At 49.7% G+C, this 19,425-nt stretch overlaps 1 long non-coding RNA gene across 1 annotated transcript; it reads right to left on the reverse strand.

Annotated features, from left to right (window-relative positions):
* Positions 1–1,064: 1,064 nt before the first annotated feature.
* LOC144331347 (uncharacterized) lies at positions 1,065–18,300 on the reverse strand. The gene is made up of 4 exons (XR_013398409.1): positions 17,959–18,300; positions 14,302–14,465; positions 7,341–7,424; positions 1,065–1,237 (listed from the first exon to the last, which is right to left on the reverse strand). It is a non-coding gene; the product is annotated as an uncharacterized LOC144331347 (long non-coding RNA).
* Between the last annotated feature and the right edge of the window lie 1,125 nt (positions 18,301–19,425).

Consider the following 19,425-nt stretch of genomic DNA (forward strand, 5'->3'; position numbering starts at 1 on the left):
TTGCTCTGTCACCCAGGCTGGAGTGCAGTGGCGCGATCTCGGCTCACTGCAAGCTCCGCCTCCCGGGTTCATGCCATTCTCCTGCCTCAGCCTCCTGAGTAGCTGGGACTACAGGCACCCACCACCATGTCCGGCTAGTTTTTTGTATTTTTAGTAGAGATGGGGTTTCACCGTGTTAGCCAGGATGGTCTTGATCTCCTGACCTCGTGATCCACCCGCCTCGGCCTCCCAAAGTGCTGGGATTACAGGCGTGAAAATTTTTGTATTTTTTAGTAGAGACGGGGCTTCTCAGCACGTTGGCCAGGCTGGTCTTGAACTCCTGACTTGAGGTGATCTGTCCACCGCAGCCTCCCAAAGTGCTGGGATTACAGGTGTGAGCCACCACGCCCAGCCCAGGAAGCATTTTCTCTATGAGCTCACCAACTCACACCCTGCCTTTATGTAACTAGTGTCTCAGTATTCTGAGCTCCAGATATTTCGTCTATAGAGGACACCTCAGCCTGTCTGAGGAATGACTGATTTGGTGGGGACAGGCCCAGCCCTTAGTGTTATAGGCCTGAGTTTGAACAGTTTTTCACCTGCTAGTTGTGTGGAGTCTTTGTTTTTGTTTTTGCTTTGTTTTGTTTTGTTTTTGAGACAGGGTCTTTTTCTGTCCCCAGGCTGGAGTATACTGGCAGGATCATGGCTCACTGCAGCCTCAGCCTCCTGGGCTCAAGTAATCCTCCCACCTCAGCCTCCCAGGTAGCTGGGATGACAGGGGCATGCCACCACATTTGCCTAATTGTATTTTTTTTGTAGACACAGGGTGTCACCATGTTGCCCAGGCTGATCTTGAACTCCTGGGCTCAAGCAATCCTCCTGCCTCAGCCTCCCAAAGTGTTAGGATTACAGGCATGAGCCACTGTGCCTCGCCTGTGTGGACTCTTTGAGGCCAAATTTCCTCATCTGAGAATGTTAGGATGAAAACTCACTCCCAAGAGTTGCGAGGCTCAAAAGTGCTACCCTGCGTTAAGCACTGGCCCAAAGTGGAACTGGATTGGAAGAATGGTTAAGACTCAGGCTAGGATGGAGTTGGAGGGAGGCAGGGCCTTAGCAGCCCTCTCTCTTACAGAAGTGATTCTTATTAAGGCAGGAATTGGACTGGGCACACTCATACAGTCACCTTCATGCTGGAGATGTGGCTGGCGCTGGCGAAACCTCTGTGAGATGCTGACTCAGGACAAGTGTCACTGAGGCCCTTTAGGAAACAGAATTCCACCCATTAGAACCCCTTCAAATGGGGAAGCAGCTAAGTTTGTGGTCCCGCTTCAGGTAGGTTTGGAGGGGTTTCTCTTTCTCTCTCAATTTGAGTTCAGATGCAGATGCCTCCTGGGAACTGAAACCCCTCCTATGCTTGGCCTGGATCTTGTTTGGATAGTGCTTTGTCTTGTAGCCATGCCACTGGGGTCACCAGGCAGGGCACATCATTGTCACACAGCCTCCAGCTTCCCAGTTCTGACCCTTACCTACAAAGCCCTCCCTCTGTCCCCTGGGGCTCCCCAACACTGTTTCCCATCTCCCTTTTTCTTTCATCTTCACCACAGCCTGGGACAGATGTCAGGGAGGGACAATTATCTACATTTTAGAGAGGAACAAACTGATCCAGAGAAGTAGAGTGACTCACTGTTCTTGCCTGGCTGGGTCTAGTCATCTCCTAACCCAGCTACCATCTCTCTGATCCACCCAGCCCTCTGTCACCTGTCACCAGGGTTACCTTCTTAAAGCCAGATTGGCCTTGTCTTGCCCCATTCAGACTTCTGGCTATTTTCCAATGACCACCCAGTAAAGAGTCCCCAGCTGCCCTCTCCTGCGTCATCACTCCCGTGTCCCTTTCTACACCCCATGCTGCGACCACATCAGCCCACCCGCTGTTCCTACTATATGTTCTCCCCATCTCCCCTCACGCTGCACTCTCTGCCTGCTATTCTCTCCCTACCTTTTCTGAATGTCAAAGTTGAATTGCTCTACCAGCGTCCAGCTCAAATGTTACCACCTCCTTTGGAGCCTCCCCCACCAGTCCCCAGTAAGCCTGAATCTCTTTTTTTTCTGCACTTGCTGAGCACTTGGCTTTTACCTGCCCTGGTGCATCGATTTCATTCCACCTGGAGCTAGTGGTGTTTTGCACCATTTGCCTCCCCCGGGGTCTGTAAGCAACTTCAGACTCAGAACCCCGACTTAGTCATTGTGTTCTATGACCTTGGCAAGTAACTTGACCTTTTCTGGGCTATAAAATGGGGATGACACCAGCTTTACCAGGGTAGGATGAGGACTGAGCAAATCACCCAGGTCGGTGCTTGGTGAATAATGGGGGACAATGATTGTGAAGCCAGTCAGAGTCAGCTGTGGCTGAGTCTCCTGAGCCTAGAAACTTCTTTCTGTTCACTTATTTCCTTCCCCAAAAAGGCATTAAACCCACCTGAGGAAATCAGACTGCTGTGATTGTTTTTTTGTTTGTTTGTTTTTGAGACAGAGTCTTGCTTTGTCACCCAGGATGGAGTGCAGTTGCGTGATCTCGGCTCACTGCAACCTCTGCCTTGTGGGTTGAAGCTGTTCTCCTTCCTCAGCCTCCTGAGCAGCTGGGATTACAGGTGTCTATCACTACACTCAGCTAATTTTTGTTTTTTCAGTAGGGTTTTACCATGGTGCCCAGGCTGGTTTTGAACTCCTGACTTGAAGTGATCCACCCACTTCAGCCTCCCAAAGTACTAGGATTACAGGTGTGAACCACTGTGCCCAGCCGAGACTGCTGTGATTCTTAAAGGCAGCTATACACTAGAATCATTGGTGACCTGTTGCATCAGAATCGCTTGGGGAACTGGCTGAAAACTTAGACTACTGGGCCCTACCCTAGACCTTCTGAATCAGATTTCCAGGGTGGGGCCCAGGAACCTGTATTTTTAACAAGCTTCCTAGGGGATTCTGCTGCAACAGTTCTGGCCACACTGGGCCATAGGAAAGACAGAGGGTAGCTGGGGTGGGACATGATGATCACACCTTCCCCTTTGCTTAGGTGATCATGGAAGTGACTTTGGGGAATAACAGTGCTCACAGCCAGCCACCAGTACTCTTCACCTAGCTCCTCTTTGAGCCCTAGTCCAAGGCTGGGTACAGGGCTGGTCAGTAGCCAGACTTGGTTACCAGATTCGCCACTGGCAAAGCACCTGACCCAGTCTGGGTGCTCGGCAAATATTTGTGGAACCAACTGAACTCCCCTGGGGCTGGCTCTGGCAGAAGACCTGTGGCCCAGCCTGCTGGCTAGACCCCAGCCCCTGCTCCTCCTTCTGGACCTGGCTGCCTCCCCAAGGAGCCAGTAGGGAGAGGTTTGACTGGTTCCATGGGGAGGAAATCACTGGGGCTCAGCCCAGGGAGCCACACCCTGAGGAAGGAGAGCTGGGGCAGGAGTAAACATCTGGAGACCCCATCCTCCCACCAGCAGTAGAGGAGGACCTCCATCAGCAAGGATCTACTGAGCTGAGACCCAGTGAACTGAGTCTTAGGACTCACTCAGGGCCTCTCAATCCCAGCTGCACATACACTATTGGAAAATATTCAAAAAGTACCACTCTTGGGCCCACCTCCAGCCAATGGAATCAGAATCTCTGGGATGACGCCTGAGCATCGATATGTCTGGAAAGCAACACAGGTGATTCTGTTGCCCGGCTAGAACGGAAAAACTGCCCGGCCGGCTGGCCTTTTACTCCTTTTGCCCCCCAGTGCTTTGTAGCCTGACGTTGCTTAGAAATTTAACAGTAAAAAATCACAACTCATAACTGGTGAGCTCTTCTGTGTGCCAGGGCCACACCGGTTACTGCAGATAGAGCAGTCAATGTGCCCCTGCCTTCACAGAAGCCACTAGCAGAGAAGACTAGCAGAGAAGGCAGGCTAGCAAACAAAGCATTAGAACAGAGTGTTCTGGGGGTGTCCAAGAGGAGCCCCCACCTCCCAGCCTGAGGGTTGGCAGGAATGAGGGGAGGCTTTCTGGAGGAAGTGGAGCCTATGTGGAGGTCTGAGGACAGGTAGAACAGGTAGAGGTAAGCCTGGGGAAGGTGGGGTGGGAGGAGTGAGGCAGGCAGACGGAACAGCCTGTGCTAGCAAGAAGAGCCCCAAGCAAGAAGGAGCTGGATTCACATTCAGATCTCAGATCAGCTGTAGCGTGGATGGTGGGATTCCCACGGGAGGGACTAGAGCTGGGAAAGGGGACAGGGCTAGATCGCACAGAGGTTTGTAAGCCAGTAAGGCAATTTTGATCCTAAAAATAAGAAGCCAGTGATGGATTTAAAAGATGGGAGGGTAGAGATTGACATGAGTGGAGCTGTGTATCTTCTGCGGCTAGGTGCACAATGGATTGGAGAAGGGAAAGTGGAGGCAAGATACCAGCCAGGAGGAGAGCCGTCTGGCCTGGAAGATGAGGGCCACCTGGCTCAGGTGGCAATGAAAGGGTGTGGACAAATCGAGGAGCAACAGAGGAAATGGCTTTAACAGGGCTTAATGACTCACAGGAGAAGGGACAGGCAGGAGTGCCAAGTATTATGGGCTGAACTGCATACCCCCAGAATTCACTTCTTGAAACCCTAACCCCCAGTACCCCAAATGTGACTGTATTTGGATATATTAGTTTGGTGCAAAAGTAATTGTGTTTCTTGCCATTACTTTCAATTACTTTGCACCATAATAAAACCTTTGAAGAAGTGATTAAATTAAAATGAGGCTGCTAGAGTGGACCTTAATCCAACCTGACTAGTGTCTTTATAAGAAGAGGATTTTTTTTTTTTTTTTTGAGATGTAGTTTCCATCTTGTTGCCCAGCCTGGAGGGCAGTGGCACAATCTCAGCTCGCTGCAACCTCTACCTCCAGTTCAAGCGAGTTTCCTGCCTCAGTTAGGATTACTGCCGCCTGCCACCATGCCCAGCTAATTTTTGTAGTTTTAGTAGAGACGGGGTTTCACCATCTCAGCCAGGCTGGTCTCAACCTCCTGACCTCAGGTGATCCACCTGCCTCGGCCTCCCAAAGTGCTGGGATTACAGGCGTGTGCCATCGCGCCCAGCTGAAAAGGAAATTTGGACACACAGGGAGACATCAGGGGTGCACATGCACAGAGGAAAGGCCATGTGAGGATGTGAGGACATTTGCAAGCCAAGAAGAGAGGCCTTGGGAGAAAGCAACCCTACCAACACATTGATCTTAGACATCCAGCTTCCAGAACAGTGAGAAAATACATTTCTGTTGTTCAGACCGCCCAGTCTGTGGTGTTTGTTACAGCAGCCCTAGCTGACTAATACACCCAGGATTAAGCTGAGGTTTCTAGTTTGCACAGCCAGGTGGGTGGGTACCATGTATTGAAGGGGGAGTGATATAGTTTGGATCTGTGCCCCTGCCCAGATCTCATATTGAATTGTAATACCCAGTATTGGAAATGGAGCCTGGTGGGAGTGATGGGATCATGGGTATGAATTTCTCATGAATGGTTTAGCACCTTCCCCTGGTACTGGCCTCATGGTAGTGAGTGAGTATGTTCTCAGGAGATCTGGTCCTTTAAAATTGTGTAGCACCTCCCCCCCTCCCCACTCCTACTTGTGCCACATGATGTACAAGCTCCTGCTTTGCCTTCCACCATGATTGGAAGCTTCCTGAGGCCTCCCCAGCAGCAGATGCCAGTGCTATGTTTCCTGTACAGCCTACAGAACCATAAGCCAATTAAACCTCTTTTCTTTGTAAATTATCCAGTCTCAGGTATTTCTTTATAGCAATGCGAGAATGGCCTAATACAGGGCAGATGAGAGGTTGAGTTTGAAACCTGTTGTGTTAGAGGGGCTCAGTCACCAGTTGCACTGGCCACAGCTGCTCCTCTCCTGATGGCACAGAAAGGCAGCTATGTACGTAGGGGATGGGAACAGGAGGTCTGCAGACCACACTCTAGGTTTACCTGCACGCTGTGTGACAACTGACAAGCCCTGCACCTGCTCGGGGGCCCTCCTGTAGCAGGAGGGATTGGTCTTCCGGGGCCCAACAGGCTGGGCCTCCGAGGCCTATTCCCAGCAAGGTGCTCCTGGAACAACTTCAGCACCTCTCCAGGGAAAGTGCTGTTGTTCTTGGTTCTCCCATCCAGGATGTTAACCAGGAAGGGGGCCAGTGCCCCAGGAGGCCATGAAGTGCAAACAAATCTGAGTTGGCAGCAGTGCCCTGTTCCTCCCGCAGAGCCTCCCTGCAGGAAGTTGGCTCCAATAGGTCCCCAGGCACCCTCACCTCAGACCCAAGAGGCCCGGAGAGGAGCTCCCGGTGCCAGGGCTCAGAGAGAGCTGGCCCTACCAAGGCCTGTGCCTGCTCCTTCAAACACTTGGGCTTTCCCTCCTCGTCTCACACTCCAACATGCCTGAGAGATAGGACTGATAGATTCAGGGGGAAAAAAAAACCAAACGAACAGGATGCCCAGTTCAATTTGAATTTCAGATAAACACCGAATAGTTTTTAATGGAAGTATTTTCCATGTAATATTTGGGACATACTTATTCTAACATAGTATTTGGTGTTTATCTGAAATTCAAATTTAACAGGGTGTCCTATATTTTATCTGGCATTCCTACCTAGAGAAGACCCCAGGAGCCATCCAGTGATCCCTAAAGAGGAATGGGATGGTTCCTCTGCCCCCCAACTCAACCCACTTGCTTCAGCCAGAGGCTGATGACAACATGTCATTTCCCAAATCCTTGTCAAGCTGCTCACCAGATGTTAGGGCTGGCTCTGGAGCCAAGGCATCTTTGGAAAGGTGCTGCATCTAATTAACCTAATAAGTAGGTTGTAAGCTCTGACCGGAAGTGGTGGAGGATTCACCCTGACAGATGGGGAGGAGTGGGTCACTCCTGCTGCGGGCACCTGCCCACAAGCTGCTGGCTGTGGCCTGCGGAAGGGCTAATGGGAGGCTTTGGTTTCACATGAGACACAGGGCAAGCAGAAGTTACACCAACATCATATTACCAGTGACAACAGCTGCCATTTACAGAGCCCTTACTATGCCAAGCATGGATCAAGCATTATCTCATTTAATCCTTACAACAATTCTAGCAGGCAGAAGCTGTTATTATCCCCATTTAATAGATGATCAAACTGAGGCCAAGAGGCTGAGTAACTTGCCCAAGGTCACATAGCTAGAAAGGGATAGAGACAGGAATTAAAACACAGTACTTCAGACTCTGGACTCTGTGCTTCTAGCCACTGACCCCTTGGTCCCTTCCTCCAACCCCAAATCATTTTCAAGACATTTGGTGAATAACATATACAGTACATGGAGAGATAGAAGGAAATACCATTTATCATTCCATCAATTTTGATCAAGCCCTTTCTGTATGTGAGACATCCTCCCTTTCCTCTGACCTCACGGACATCATAGTCTGGTAGGAGACACAGACATCAATAAATTATTGTCTGAGAAACGAAACAAAAACAGTTCAATGAAATATAATTGCTATTAAGGGTACTGCTGTTAAGGAAGGCAATAGACTTGGTGATCAAAAGCCTGGGCCCTAGGGCAGGCTGCTTGGACACAAAGTCTTCCTTTACTAGGTATGTGACTTTGGGTGGATTTCTTAGTTTATCTCTGCCTCAGTCTGCAAAATGGGTGCAATAATACTCACTTCACAATGTTGTAAAAATTAATTAAACTGATCCTTGAAAGGCACTTAGATAGTGTCTAATAGTAACTACTTCAGTCAACAAATACTTACTGAGTACCTGCAATATGCCAAGCACTGCTCTAGGTTATTGGGATCCACTGGTGAACAAAATGGAAAAATACCTACCCTTGCAGAGTTTATATTGTTGCTTACATTTCAGTGATAGCCATTATTGTTATTATTATTATTATATATTTTTACTGCTCCTTGCAGAGCAGGGCTACCCTATAAGCAGTGAGCCCAGAGTAACCAAGCCATTATTTTAAAATGAATTATTATTATGTAAGTAATGTTAGTTCATATTTTAAAATTATTATTTTATTAATTAATTAATTTTTTTTTAGAAACAGGGTCTCACTCTGTTACTTAGGCTGTAGTGCAGTGCACAGTCATAGCTCACTGCAACCTTGAACTTCTGGGCTCACCTGATCCTCCTGCCTCAACCTCCCAAGTAGCTGGAACTATAGGCATGTGACACCGTGCCCGGCTAGTTTATTTTTATTTTATTTTTGTAGAGATGGGATCTTGCCATCTTGCCCAGGCTGGTAAAATTATTATTTTTAAGTGATTTGTTATTTAATAGATTTGCTCTTGGCCTTAAGAGGGCACAAAGCAGGAAGATATTTAACCCTCTGGGTTGGCAACAAGAATATTTCCTATGGTTTTAAATTCCCCCTGGGTTTGGGGATGGGAGTTGATACTACTGATAGCTGACCAGCTTTGAGGCAGAATGGGTTAAAAACTTGGGAGTGGGCCGGGCACAGTGGCTCACACCTATAATCCCAGTACTTTGGGAGGCCAAGGTGGGTGGATTACCTGAGGTCGGGAGTTTGAGACAAGCCTGGCCAACATGGTGAAACCCTGTCTCTACTAAAAACACAAAAATTAGCCGGGTGTGATGGCATGCACCTGTAGGCCCAGCTACTCGGGAGGGAGGATGAGGCAGGAGAATTGCTTGAACCTGGGAGGTGGAGGTTGCAGTGAGGTGAGATCGTGCCACGGCATTCCAGCTTGGGCAACAGAGTGAGACTCCGTCCCCCAACAAAAAAAATTGGGAGTAGACCGAGGAACTACAGGAAGGAGTGTAGGGGGTCTGCCAGACTGGGGCTGAGAGGATGGTGCCTGTCTTTTTCTGAGACTCCTTTATGAAAATCTGATTCTAAGAGAAAGCCTGGCCCTGGGCAGGTGGCTAAAGTTCACAAAGGCTAACGTGGACAGTGAACCTGGCACTGGGGCAGGGAGGGAGGAGGTCAGCCGTGGCTTCTGGCAGCCCTAACTGCCAAAAACGGGGTTTCAGCTGTGAACCCATGACACCCTAGAGTCCCAAAGACTTCTAGGAACTTTACCTGCCCCACTCCCAGCTTGCCCCAGCCCTGGTCCACACCTGTTCATTAGAAAATGACTTTTTAAAAAGTTACTTATTTACTTTATAGAGATGGGGTCTCATTATATTGTCCAGGCTGGTCAGAAACTCCTGGGCTCAAGTGACCCTCCCACCCCAGCCTCCCAAAGTGCTGGGATTACAGTTACGAGTCACTGTGCCCAGCTGAGAAAATGACTTTTTATTTTCTTTTCTTTTTTTTTTTTTTTGAGACGGAGTCTCATGCTGTTGCCCAGGCTGGAGTGCAGTGGCGCGATCTCGGCTCACTGCAAGCTCCGCCTCCTGGGTTCACGCCATTCTCCTGCCTCAGCCTCCTGAGTAGCTAGGACTACAGGCGCCCGCCACCGCGCCCGGCTAATTTTTTGTATTTTTAGTAGAGACGGGTTTCACTGTGGTCTCGATCTCCTGACCTTGTGATCCGCCCGCCTCGGCCTCCCAAAGTGCTGGGATTACAGGCTTGAGCCACCGCGCCCAGCCTTTATTTTCTTTATAAGAGATGGCATCTTGATATGTGGCCCAGGCTACTTTTGAACTCCTGGGTTCAAGCGATCCTCCCACCTCGGCCTCTCAAAGTGCTAGGATGACAGGTGTGAGCCACCATGCCTGGCCGAGAAAGTGACTTTTCATTTGTCACCTGTCATGCTGCCTGACTGCTTCAGAGGGCAGGAGGGACGGGGGGCCCATGGGAAAACTGAAGCTCTTGTGAAGATTAGAGAGGGGGCCTGAGGGGGAGAAGAAGGTGCCCTCCCAGGAATGCCTGGGAGAGCCCCAGAACAGGTGTTGTGTTCTCACGTTCTCATTGTCCTGAGAGAGACCAAGCCTCTGGCTGAATGCAGAGGAAGGTGACGCATCCAGCTGGGTGCCCCCTCCCCCAGCCTCCATGCAAGGTGTGGGGGCTCACGGTACTGCAGGGGGTTCAGTTTGTAGTCCACAAGGGAGACGGGGTCCTGGGGATTGATTTTGTTCAGCAAGACGCACAGTTTACACTTTCAGCTAATGGAAGGTGTTTTTGGTTTAGGGGAACAGGGATGAATTCTGGGCCCACTTGCACATGTGTAAGTACAGCCATGAGCCTGCACCCATGAGGGCACGTCTGCTGTGTGTGTCTGGGTGCCTGTGTGTCTGCTCTCCATCTCTGGGCAGATCTATGGGTGCATATCTGGGCGCCTCCTGTATGTGAGTCTGTTTGTGTACAGATGTGAATACGATTTGCGTGTCTGTTTGGGTGGGCAGGAAAGAGCTTAATCAAATGAGTCAGGAAATGTGAATTCCCTGGGGTCTGCTCCCAGCTGGGCCTCTCATGCAGTGGGCCCTTTGATGTGTCCCTTCTGCTCTCCAGGCTCCCCTGCCACAGAGCCTGTTGGCCAAGCTACACTGGCTGATGCTAGTGCCCATGAACGGGCTGGGTTTTCGGTGCCTCGGCCTGGCATGGGGAGAGGATCTGGGACTCAGAGAGCCTCCGAGGGTTGGCAGCAGGGTCCTGGGATGCACCCCATGACTCGCTAATTGGTCCCTTCGCACCGAGCTCAGGTACCATCGCCCTGGCGCTGCTGCGCCTGCTCCCTGCCACGCCCGTCCAACCGGGCTGCACCGGGGACAGGAGGAGCCCCATCAAGCCTTGGGCCCACCCCTGCACAACTAGGACTGGCGATAAATCAGCATGTAGTGCCCAGCCTGGCCCCAGGCTACTGTGGCCACTTCATGTTGGAGGTGGCCCTAGGCTCCCTGACCTCAAAGTGAGAAAATGCTGCTTCCAGTGAACCTGCCCAGGATGACTGTTAACAGGGAGGAGGTTGAGGGCAGTGGCCATCCCTGAATCCAGTCAGCCCAACAGGGTCTACAAAAACAAACAAAATGTCCATGCTGCCCACCCTTCTGGGCTCAGGCTTCCTCTGCCCCCATCTCGCCCTCTCATTTCTGTCACCAGCTGTCCTATTGGAAAAACACTAGGGCAGTGTTGACCAATGGAACTTTCTGTAATGATGGAAATGTTCTCTATTTGTGCTGTCCAATATGGTGGACACCAGCCACATGTGGCTATTGAGTACTTGAAATGTGGCTCATGAGAATGAAGACTTGTGTTTGTTGGTTTTTGTTTGGTTGGTTTTTGTTTTTTGTTTTGTTTTGTTTGTTGTTGTTGTTGTTTTTGAGATGGAGTCTTGCTCTGTCACCTAGGCTGGAGTGCAGTGATGTGATCTCGCCTCACTGCAACATCTGACTCCCAGGTTCAACTGATTCTCCTGTCTCAGCTTCCCAAATACAGGCATGTACCTGGGACTACAGGCATATACCATCATGCCCGGCTAATTTTTGTATTTTTAGTGGAGACAGGGTTTCACCAAGTTGGCCAGGCTGGTCTTGAACTCCTGAACTCAGGTGATCCTTGGCCTCTCAAAGTTCTGAGATTATAGGCATAAGCCACCACACCCAGCCTAGACTTGTGTTTTCATTTTTATTTTATTTTACACAGCATAGCTCTAGTGAACCAATTCCTACTGAGAGGACCAAAAACAGTGTCATCATTGAGATGATCACACTTGATCCTATACCAGTGGCAAAGTTCCTTCATGTTTGTGGGTACTCACTGGAGCCTCCCAGCAATTCTCTAAGCCAAGGCAGGAACCACCGCACACAGGACGAGCTACTTGCCCAAGGTCTTCCAGTCAGCAGGCACAAGGGCTGAGACTAGAGCCCAGATCTTCTGATTCTAGAAGTGAGACGAGCTGAGCATGGTTGCTCATGCCTGTAATCCCAGCACTTTGGGAGGCTGGGACGGGAGGATCCCTTGATCCGAGGAATTCAAGACAAGCCTGGGCAACATGGTGAGACCCCCATCTCTACAAAAAGAGTAAAGCAAAAAATTTAGCCAGCTGTAGTGGTACATGTCTGTAGTCCCAGTTACTCTGGAGGTTGAGGTGGGAGGATTGCTTGAACTGAGGAAGTCAAGGCTGCAGTGATCCCTGATCATGCCACGGTACTCCAGCCTGGGAGACAGAGAGAGATCCTGTCTCCAAAAAAATAAAAAGAGAAGTGCAGCTCACTCCAACATCAGCCTCGCTCCAGCAGACCTGCAGGTGAGCAGAAGCATAACCGAAAACAATGATTGATGCCAGAATTTCAGGCTCAGGCTGGACCCGTGGAGAAAAGGTTTTTGAGGTGGCCTATGGAGGGGGACGTTGGAACCTAAAGTTGCTTACCCGATTTGTAGATAAGAGGGGTGAATGTGGCTATGTATGGGGACACTTATGCCAGGAACTGTGTTAGGCTCTTTACAGATGGGAGTTCATTTACCTTCACATGGTCGGGCATTGTTCTCCCCACTTTACGGATAAGGAGATAGAGGCTCAGAGAGGTGACCTGACTTGTCCGAGGTCATACAGCAAACAAGTGGCAGAGCTGGGCTTTGGACCAGGCACTTTGGCTCCAAAGGGTTTGCCTCAACTACCACCTCACTTGGGATGAAGGCCTGAACTGGAAGCTGACTTGTGTGCATCAGACAGCACTGGGCCTCCGCTACCTGCAGAACTCTCGCTGAAGCTCTGCAAAGACCAAAGAATACAGCTCTCTAGGCCCCTTCTCCTGGTGAACCTGCTGCCAGGGCTTGGGGAACAGACACATGTGAGTAATTAATGGTGGCCGAAGAAAGAAAAGTGACCAAAGTGACCTGGGTGAGCCAGGCTGGGCCTGATCCACCTAGAAAAGCTTCCCTGAGAAGGAAAAAAAGCATCTCAGTCAGTGGCTCACCAGGGTTTCATGTTTTCATTCATCCAGGATCTCCAAGGTCAATTTCCTTCCCAATTTCTGTCTCAAATATCTATTGCTGGCCAAGCGTGGCAGCTCATACCTGTAATCCCAACACTTTGGGAGGCCGAGGCAGGAGGATCACTTGAGGCCAGGAGTTTGAGTCCAGCCTGGGCAACACAGTGAAAACACCATCTCTATTAAAAGTAAAAAAATAAAAGTAAAAACAGTAGCTGGGTGTGGCAGCACGTGCCTGTACTCAGGAGGCTGGGGTGGGAGGATTGCTTGAGCCTAGGAGTTCAAGGCTGCAGTGAGCTATGATTATGCGTTACACTCCAGCCTAGGCAACAGAGGGAGACCTTATCTCTAAAAATATGAAAATAAAAATAAATCTATTGCTGAGTTAAAACAAAACCCCAAAACTTAGTGGCTTAAAACAATTATTTGTTCATGACTCTGCAGCGTGGACTCAGCTTGCAGGGGTCAGCTCTTCTCTGCTTATGTGGCAGTTTTTGTGCTTGTCTTGCTGGGGGTCACTCGTATGACTGCACTCAGCTGGCTAGTGGCTGGCAGAGGCCTGGGCTCAGCTGGAAGACAGGGATGGCTGGGCTTCTCTTCCTAGCCTTCAGGGCCACCCTGTCTCCACGTGGCCTCTCCAGCAAAGGAACTGGACTTTTTACCTGGAAGTTCAGGGCTCCTAAGATGCTCCAAGGCCTTAAGGAGCTCCCGAAAGAAAGAAAACCAGTCCTTGGCCAGGCACGGTGGCTCACACTTGTAATTCCAGTAGTTTGGGAGGCCAAGGCGGACGGGTCACGAGGTCAGGAGATCGAGACCAGCCTGGCTAAAATGGTGAAACCCTGTCTCTACTAAAAATACAAAAAATTAGCCAGGTGTGGTGGCAGCCACCTGTAGTCCCAGCTACTCGGGAAGCTGAGGCAGGAGAATGGCGTGAACCCAGGAGGCAGAGCTTGCAGTGAGCCGAGATAGCACCACTGCACTCCAGCCTGGGCGACAGTGCAAGACTCCGTCTCAAAAAAACAAGAAAGAAAGAATACCATTCCTCGTCTCACAGGACATTCAGAGGGTGCAGCAACAGAATGGAGGTGCAGCACTTCTCCCAGGGCCTGGCCACCACTGTGACTCTCAGCTAGCTGTCACATCACTGCATCTAAAACACCAGTCTCAGCCTCTGCCACTCAGACAAGTGATAAAACCCTAATTCTCTATGCATGATACTTCCGGTTTTATCTTTCAAAGCTCCTCCCCTTTACACAACACTCTCTAACCTAAGCGAAGGGAGTGCCACAAAACACACCACGCCACTGTGCCTTCATACACTCTGCTCTTGTCCCCCAGTGTCCATCAGGCCAACATCTTCACCGGGGCTCCTCCTCCCCCAGCCCTCCTGACCCTCCCCCAGAGGTGGCTTTCTCAGCTTTGTCCTTGAGCTGTTCACAGATGACCTTGGCCCACCTGGATGGTGGAGGCAGGGAGGACTTTTCTAAGAGGCCTTACAAAGCAGCCCTGCGGGAAACGCGGCTGTGAGAATGAAGGTGGATCCCAGTAGTCAAACACAAGGGCTCTGGAGCCAGGCTCCACGGTTCAGAGCCCACTTTTTGGTACCTCCATTTTCTCATCTGTAAAATGAGAAAGATGCTAATTATAGTACTTATCTCCTAAGTGTGTTGTGAGAGTTAAATGAGACTATTACACGGAAAGCACCTGTGTCTGATGCATGGCGAATGCTCCCTAATTACTGCTCTTAACTGTTATCAAATATGTGCTCCTCCTGGGCCAGTCTTCTTCTTTTTTTTTTTTTTTTTTTGAGATGGAGTCTCGCTTTGTCACCCAGGCTGGAGTGCAGTGGCACCATCTCAGCTCGCTGCAACCTCCACCTCCTGGGTTCAAGAGATTTTCCTGCCTCAGCCTCCCGCGTAGCTGGGACTACAGGCACTTGCCACCACGACCAGCTAATTTTTGTATTTTTAGTAGAGACGGGGTTTCACCATGTTGGCCAGGCTGGTCTCAACCTCCTGACCTCAGATGATCCACCCGCCTCGGCCTCCCAAAGTGCTGGGATTACAAGCATGAGCCACTGTGCCCAGCCAGGCCAACTTTCCTTATGGACATGTGACTCCCTCCAGAAGCTGGGACTCTACCTCCACACTGGGGAACAAAGGCAGACCTGCTGTGACCTTTGGCCCACTCCTCCCTTCCTCTCTCAGCCCAGAGCCCTGGGCGGTCCTCCAACAGCCTTCAGGCTTTAGTGCCTTCCCAGCCCCCACTGTGTGCTACGGGGAAGAAAGCGCAGCAGCTGTGGGGACAAAGTCAGTCCCTAAGGTCAGCTGGCAAGAAGAGACCAGCCTGGGTCTGGCGCCCCGCTCCTAGCTGGGCACTGCGCTTCCGTCCCTCCTAGGAGGCCTGGCAAGAGGCTACCAAATAGAGTTGGGTCAGCGATTCTTTCCAAAGTCTGCCTAGGAGCTTGGTACCAAGCTTGCACCTCTTGTCACAGAGCCCTGAGAACACGTCAAGTTAGGGAGGGTCCACCTGAGAGTTAGGGTGGGCCAGTCTAGTTAGGCCAGAAGGCATTTTTGTTGTCCATTCTCTTCTTCGTTCCACAAAGACTTCCTGAGCACCTACTATGCGCCAGGCGCTGACCTAGTCTCTGAGAACACAGAGAGAGCAGGACTGGCAGAAGCGGACCCTGGGAGAAGGGTGTCTGTGCCTGTGAGTGGGCAGCCACTTGGTGGCCCAGGCTCTAGGTGTCCTGTCTGGTGTCCTCCCTCACGTCTACCTGTGCCCAACGTAGTAAAATATAAGCGCTGGACTACACAGGTGATGCCAGTCCTGACTCTGCCGTTGCCTCCCTGAAGGGCAATGTGGCTTGCCTCTCAGAGTCTCAGAGTCCTCATCTACAAAGCGGGGGTGCAGCCGGGAGGCCCCAGCAAGTAACGCCTGCCAAGGACCGAGCAATGTGGCCAGCGCTTCCCGGCACACAACAAATGGACTTCGTCCACCCTCTGCCATCATCTACCATCACCACGGCCCCCACCTCCTCGGACTGGAGTCCTGCCCTTCTTTCTGGCTTCCTGGGGCTGGTCACAGCTTGACAATAGCCAAGCCGCCTCTGGTCCCAGATGATACTGGAGACCTTTCCTGTAAGCCATTTGCCCTCTGACGCTGGGGTCACAGAGGTCTTAAAGCCTCAACTCCCAGAAAGAAGAGGGGGAGGTGACAGGGGCTGTATATCAGGGGCCTGTCTTAGCTGTTGGCAGAGATTCCTTCCCAGCCAGGGACAGATGGCCTCAGTCTCCCAGGGTCTGGATTGCCTGAGCACCTGGGGTGGGCGCCAACACCAAGGGTGAGGAATTTGTATGACCCTGTCACCTCCAGTCAGGGGACTCCCACACTCTTCTTCCTGTAGCTGGGAACAAAGTGACAGGTCACTCTGAGGGGCAACTGATGACAGGTCCTTCTGTAACATTTATTTAGAACCGGCAGCCCCTCCTTCTTCCAAAAGGGCCTAAGGGAATGCACTGACCATTTATGGAAGGTCTATCGTGTGCCCAGGCCTTTCTGCATTGACATTGCCATTGAGTCCCCACAAGAATGAGGAAACTGAGGCTCAGCAAGGTAAAGTAACTTCCTGACATCTCTCCACTAGTCCAAGGCAGAGGAGCATTAGAAAATGAGTTCCTTGACCAGGCACAGTGGTTCATACCTGTATTCCTAGCACTTTAGGAGGCCAAGGTGGGTGGATCACTTGAGTACAGGAGTTTGAGATCAGCCTGGGCAACACAGTGAGACCCTGTCTCTACGAAAGTTTTTTTTAAATTAACCAGGCATGGTGGTGCATGCCTGTGGTCCCAAGCTACTCTGGAGGCTGAGATGGGAGGATTGCTTGTGCCTAGGAGGTTGAGGCTGCAGTGAGCTATGATTGCACCGCTTCACTCCAGCATGCCTGGGCGACAGAGTGAGACCTCATCTCTAAAAAAACAAAAAACAGGAAAATAAAGAAAGAAGGAAGGAAGGAAAGAAAAAAAAGAAAGAAAGAAAGAAAGAGAAAGCAGTTTCCTCCTACTGTCATTTTTTAAAATGCAGATCAGCAGGGCAAAAAGCATAAAAACAGACAATCAACCATAGAGAGAGCAATAGTTCTTAACCTCCGGGAGAAGCTTTTAAGAATAGGATGTACATAATGCATTTGTAATGCTGATAAATGCACTAAGCATTTTCTAGAGGGATATATAAGAAACCTTTATGGAAGAGAAACGGAAGTGGGGAGGGAGCAGTGAGAGAATTTTGATTCTCATTTTGTATCTTTCTAGAACATGAATTGTTTTCCATATGCATTTAAAAAGTGAAAACAAGGGGTTATCTGGGCAGTAGGATTACGGGTCATTTTAATTTTCTTCTTGACTTTTTTCTGAACTAAAAAAGAAAAATATGATTTAAAAAAAAATTTACGAAGCTAATGAAAGCTATGGACCTAATCCCAATAAAATTTTACAAATATATTAATTCATATAATTAACAACCCTTTATAGGAAAGATGGGAGGGAACAATGATATTTAAAAACCAGGCTAAAATAAGATTTTCATGACTAGAAGGATACAGTTCTCTGATATCTATACGGAAGCTACTGTCATTAATAATTAAAAATGGAAAACAAAAACCTAGGCTAATGTGGTTTCTGGAACCAAGCATTTAATTTTACTTTGAGCCCTGTGCCTTATACAGAGCTTGAACAGAGGAGATGCTCAAAAAATCCATTGGTTAGTGGACAGTTTGTGCTCACTGGATCCCAAAGCAGGTAGCCAGTCAACACTTGTTAACAGAAACCAGTAGTCAAATGCTATTGATCCCAACCACTGTCCCTGGACCCCAGCTGGGACCCTCATCCAGGTAGGAGTCGGAGGAGTGTGGTCAGCCTTCGGCTAGGTTGTGAGATCCTTTCCCCTGCAACGGGGTGAGGGTAAGGAGAGCACTGACCACTGTTACTACCGAGTGTCTGGGAGTGGTGGACACAAGCAGGGCCTTCTTTTCCTGATTGCCCTTTTAATACAGTATGCAGAGGATATGTGAACTCAGCCTCATTAAATATTTACTGCCTGTCCCTCAGCCCTCACCTGGCGCTCTTGTCCAGTCTGTAGTATCAGTCATCTTGTGTGGTCCATAGAGATTCTATCTTCCCAGTTCCTTGAGGGTAAGGAGAGGGCATGTTGCAATTCTCACTTATCTCCCCCAGTAGCCTGTTGCCAGAGGAAGCCGGAAGTAGCCAGAGGGAGCCAGAGGGACTAGTGAGACCGGACCAGCGAGGCAACCACAGGAAGGGACACAGAGTCAGCTGGGGGTAGGCTCTGCCTTGCTGGAAAAGGCCCTACACGGACGTGTTGGGCCCTGCAAGGTAAGAAAGGATGGTCCCAAGATTCAGCCTCTGCCTGCCCCTTCCACAAAGCTCCTGGCACCCTGGTCTCCTCGTTCCAATCCCAGGGCATCTGTGCCAAGAATGGTGTGTTCCCATGTTGCTGCAGGGCCAGATTCCTGTCTCATAGCAGGCGCTGCCTGAGTCACTTCCTCTTTGAGGCCTTCCCTGACCACTCTGTCCAATTTGTTGCCATTTCTCTTCCCCTCTCTCTAGAGTCTCTTTCTCAGCATTGCCTTGTCTTATTTTTCTTCTTAATACTTACCAGTTTCCAAAGATATGACTTGATTCCTCAACCGTTGTCACTCACCACCCCAATTAAAACATAAGTTTCACTAGACACATCTCCCTTGTTCACCTCTGAACCCCAGGTTCTCACACAGGCCTGACACAGAGTAAGCCACTGATAAATATTTATTGAATGAAAGAATGTATGGCCAGGGGTAGTAGCTCACACCTGTAATCCCAGCACTTTGAAAGACTGAGGCAGGAGGATTACTTGAGCCAGGAGTTGGAGACCAGCCTGGGCAACATAGTGAGATCCCTATCTTATTAAAAAAAAAAAAAGAATGCATAAAGGACCAAATGAATGACTCTTGTTTGTTGCAGACCAATGCAGTCACACATGGGCCTGCGCTTCTCCTGTCCTTCTTTGGCTGGAAAAGACCATCTGTGCCCACAGACAACTGCAACAAAGAACCGCATCCAAATGAGTGCTTTTGTCAAGATGCCAAAGAGGCCCTGTGGGCAGATCTGGAGAGGTCAGGAAATAGGGACTAGGGATAAGAGTGGTCTTGGTCCCCAGAAATTCCCGCTTAAGTGGAGATGAGCTGCAGAAACCCCTTTTTGATTTTAATCTTGATGCAAATCTTTAAAATGTGTACATCATTTTTACCATTGTGGTAGGCAAAATAGCTTAATGCAGGCATAATTGCCTTAACCAACCATTTTCTTACTGAGCTCTCACATGAACCCTAAAAGGTAACCAGAAATCTGTTTTTAATGGAAGACATAGTTGAGGTTCAAAGATATCAAACTACTTGCCAAAAATTACTCAGTTCTAAATTTTGTCCTAGACCAGAACATTACTGAATGATGTTTGACCTCCTCACTCATATTGCAATGACATCCTTTGTACAGAAGAGACCCTAAGTAGGGGTGGCAGAATATT

This window comes from Macaca mulatta, chromosome 9 (assembly GCF_049350105.2).
Source record: "Macaca mulatta isolate MMU2019108-1 chromosome 9, T2T-MMU8v2.0, whole genome shotgun sequence".
Taxonomy (NCBI): Eukaryota; Metazoa; Chordata; class Mammalia; order Primates; family Cercopithecidae; genus Macaca; species Macaca mulatta.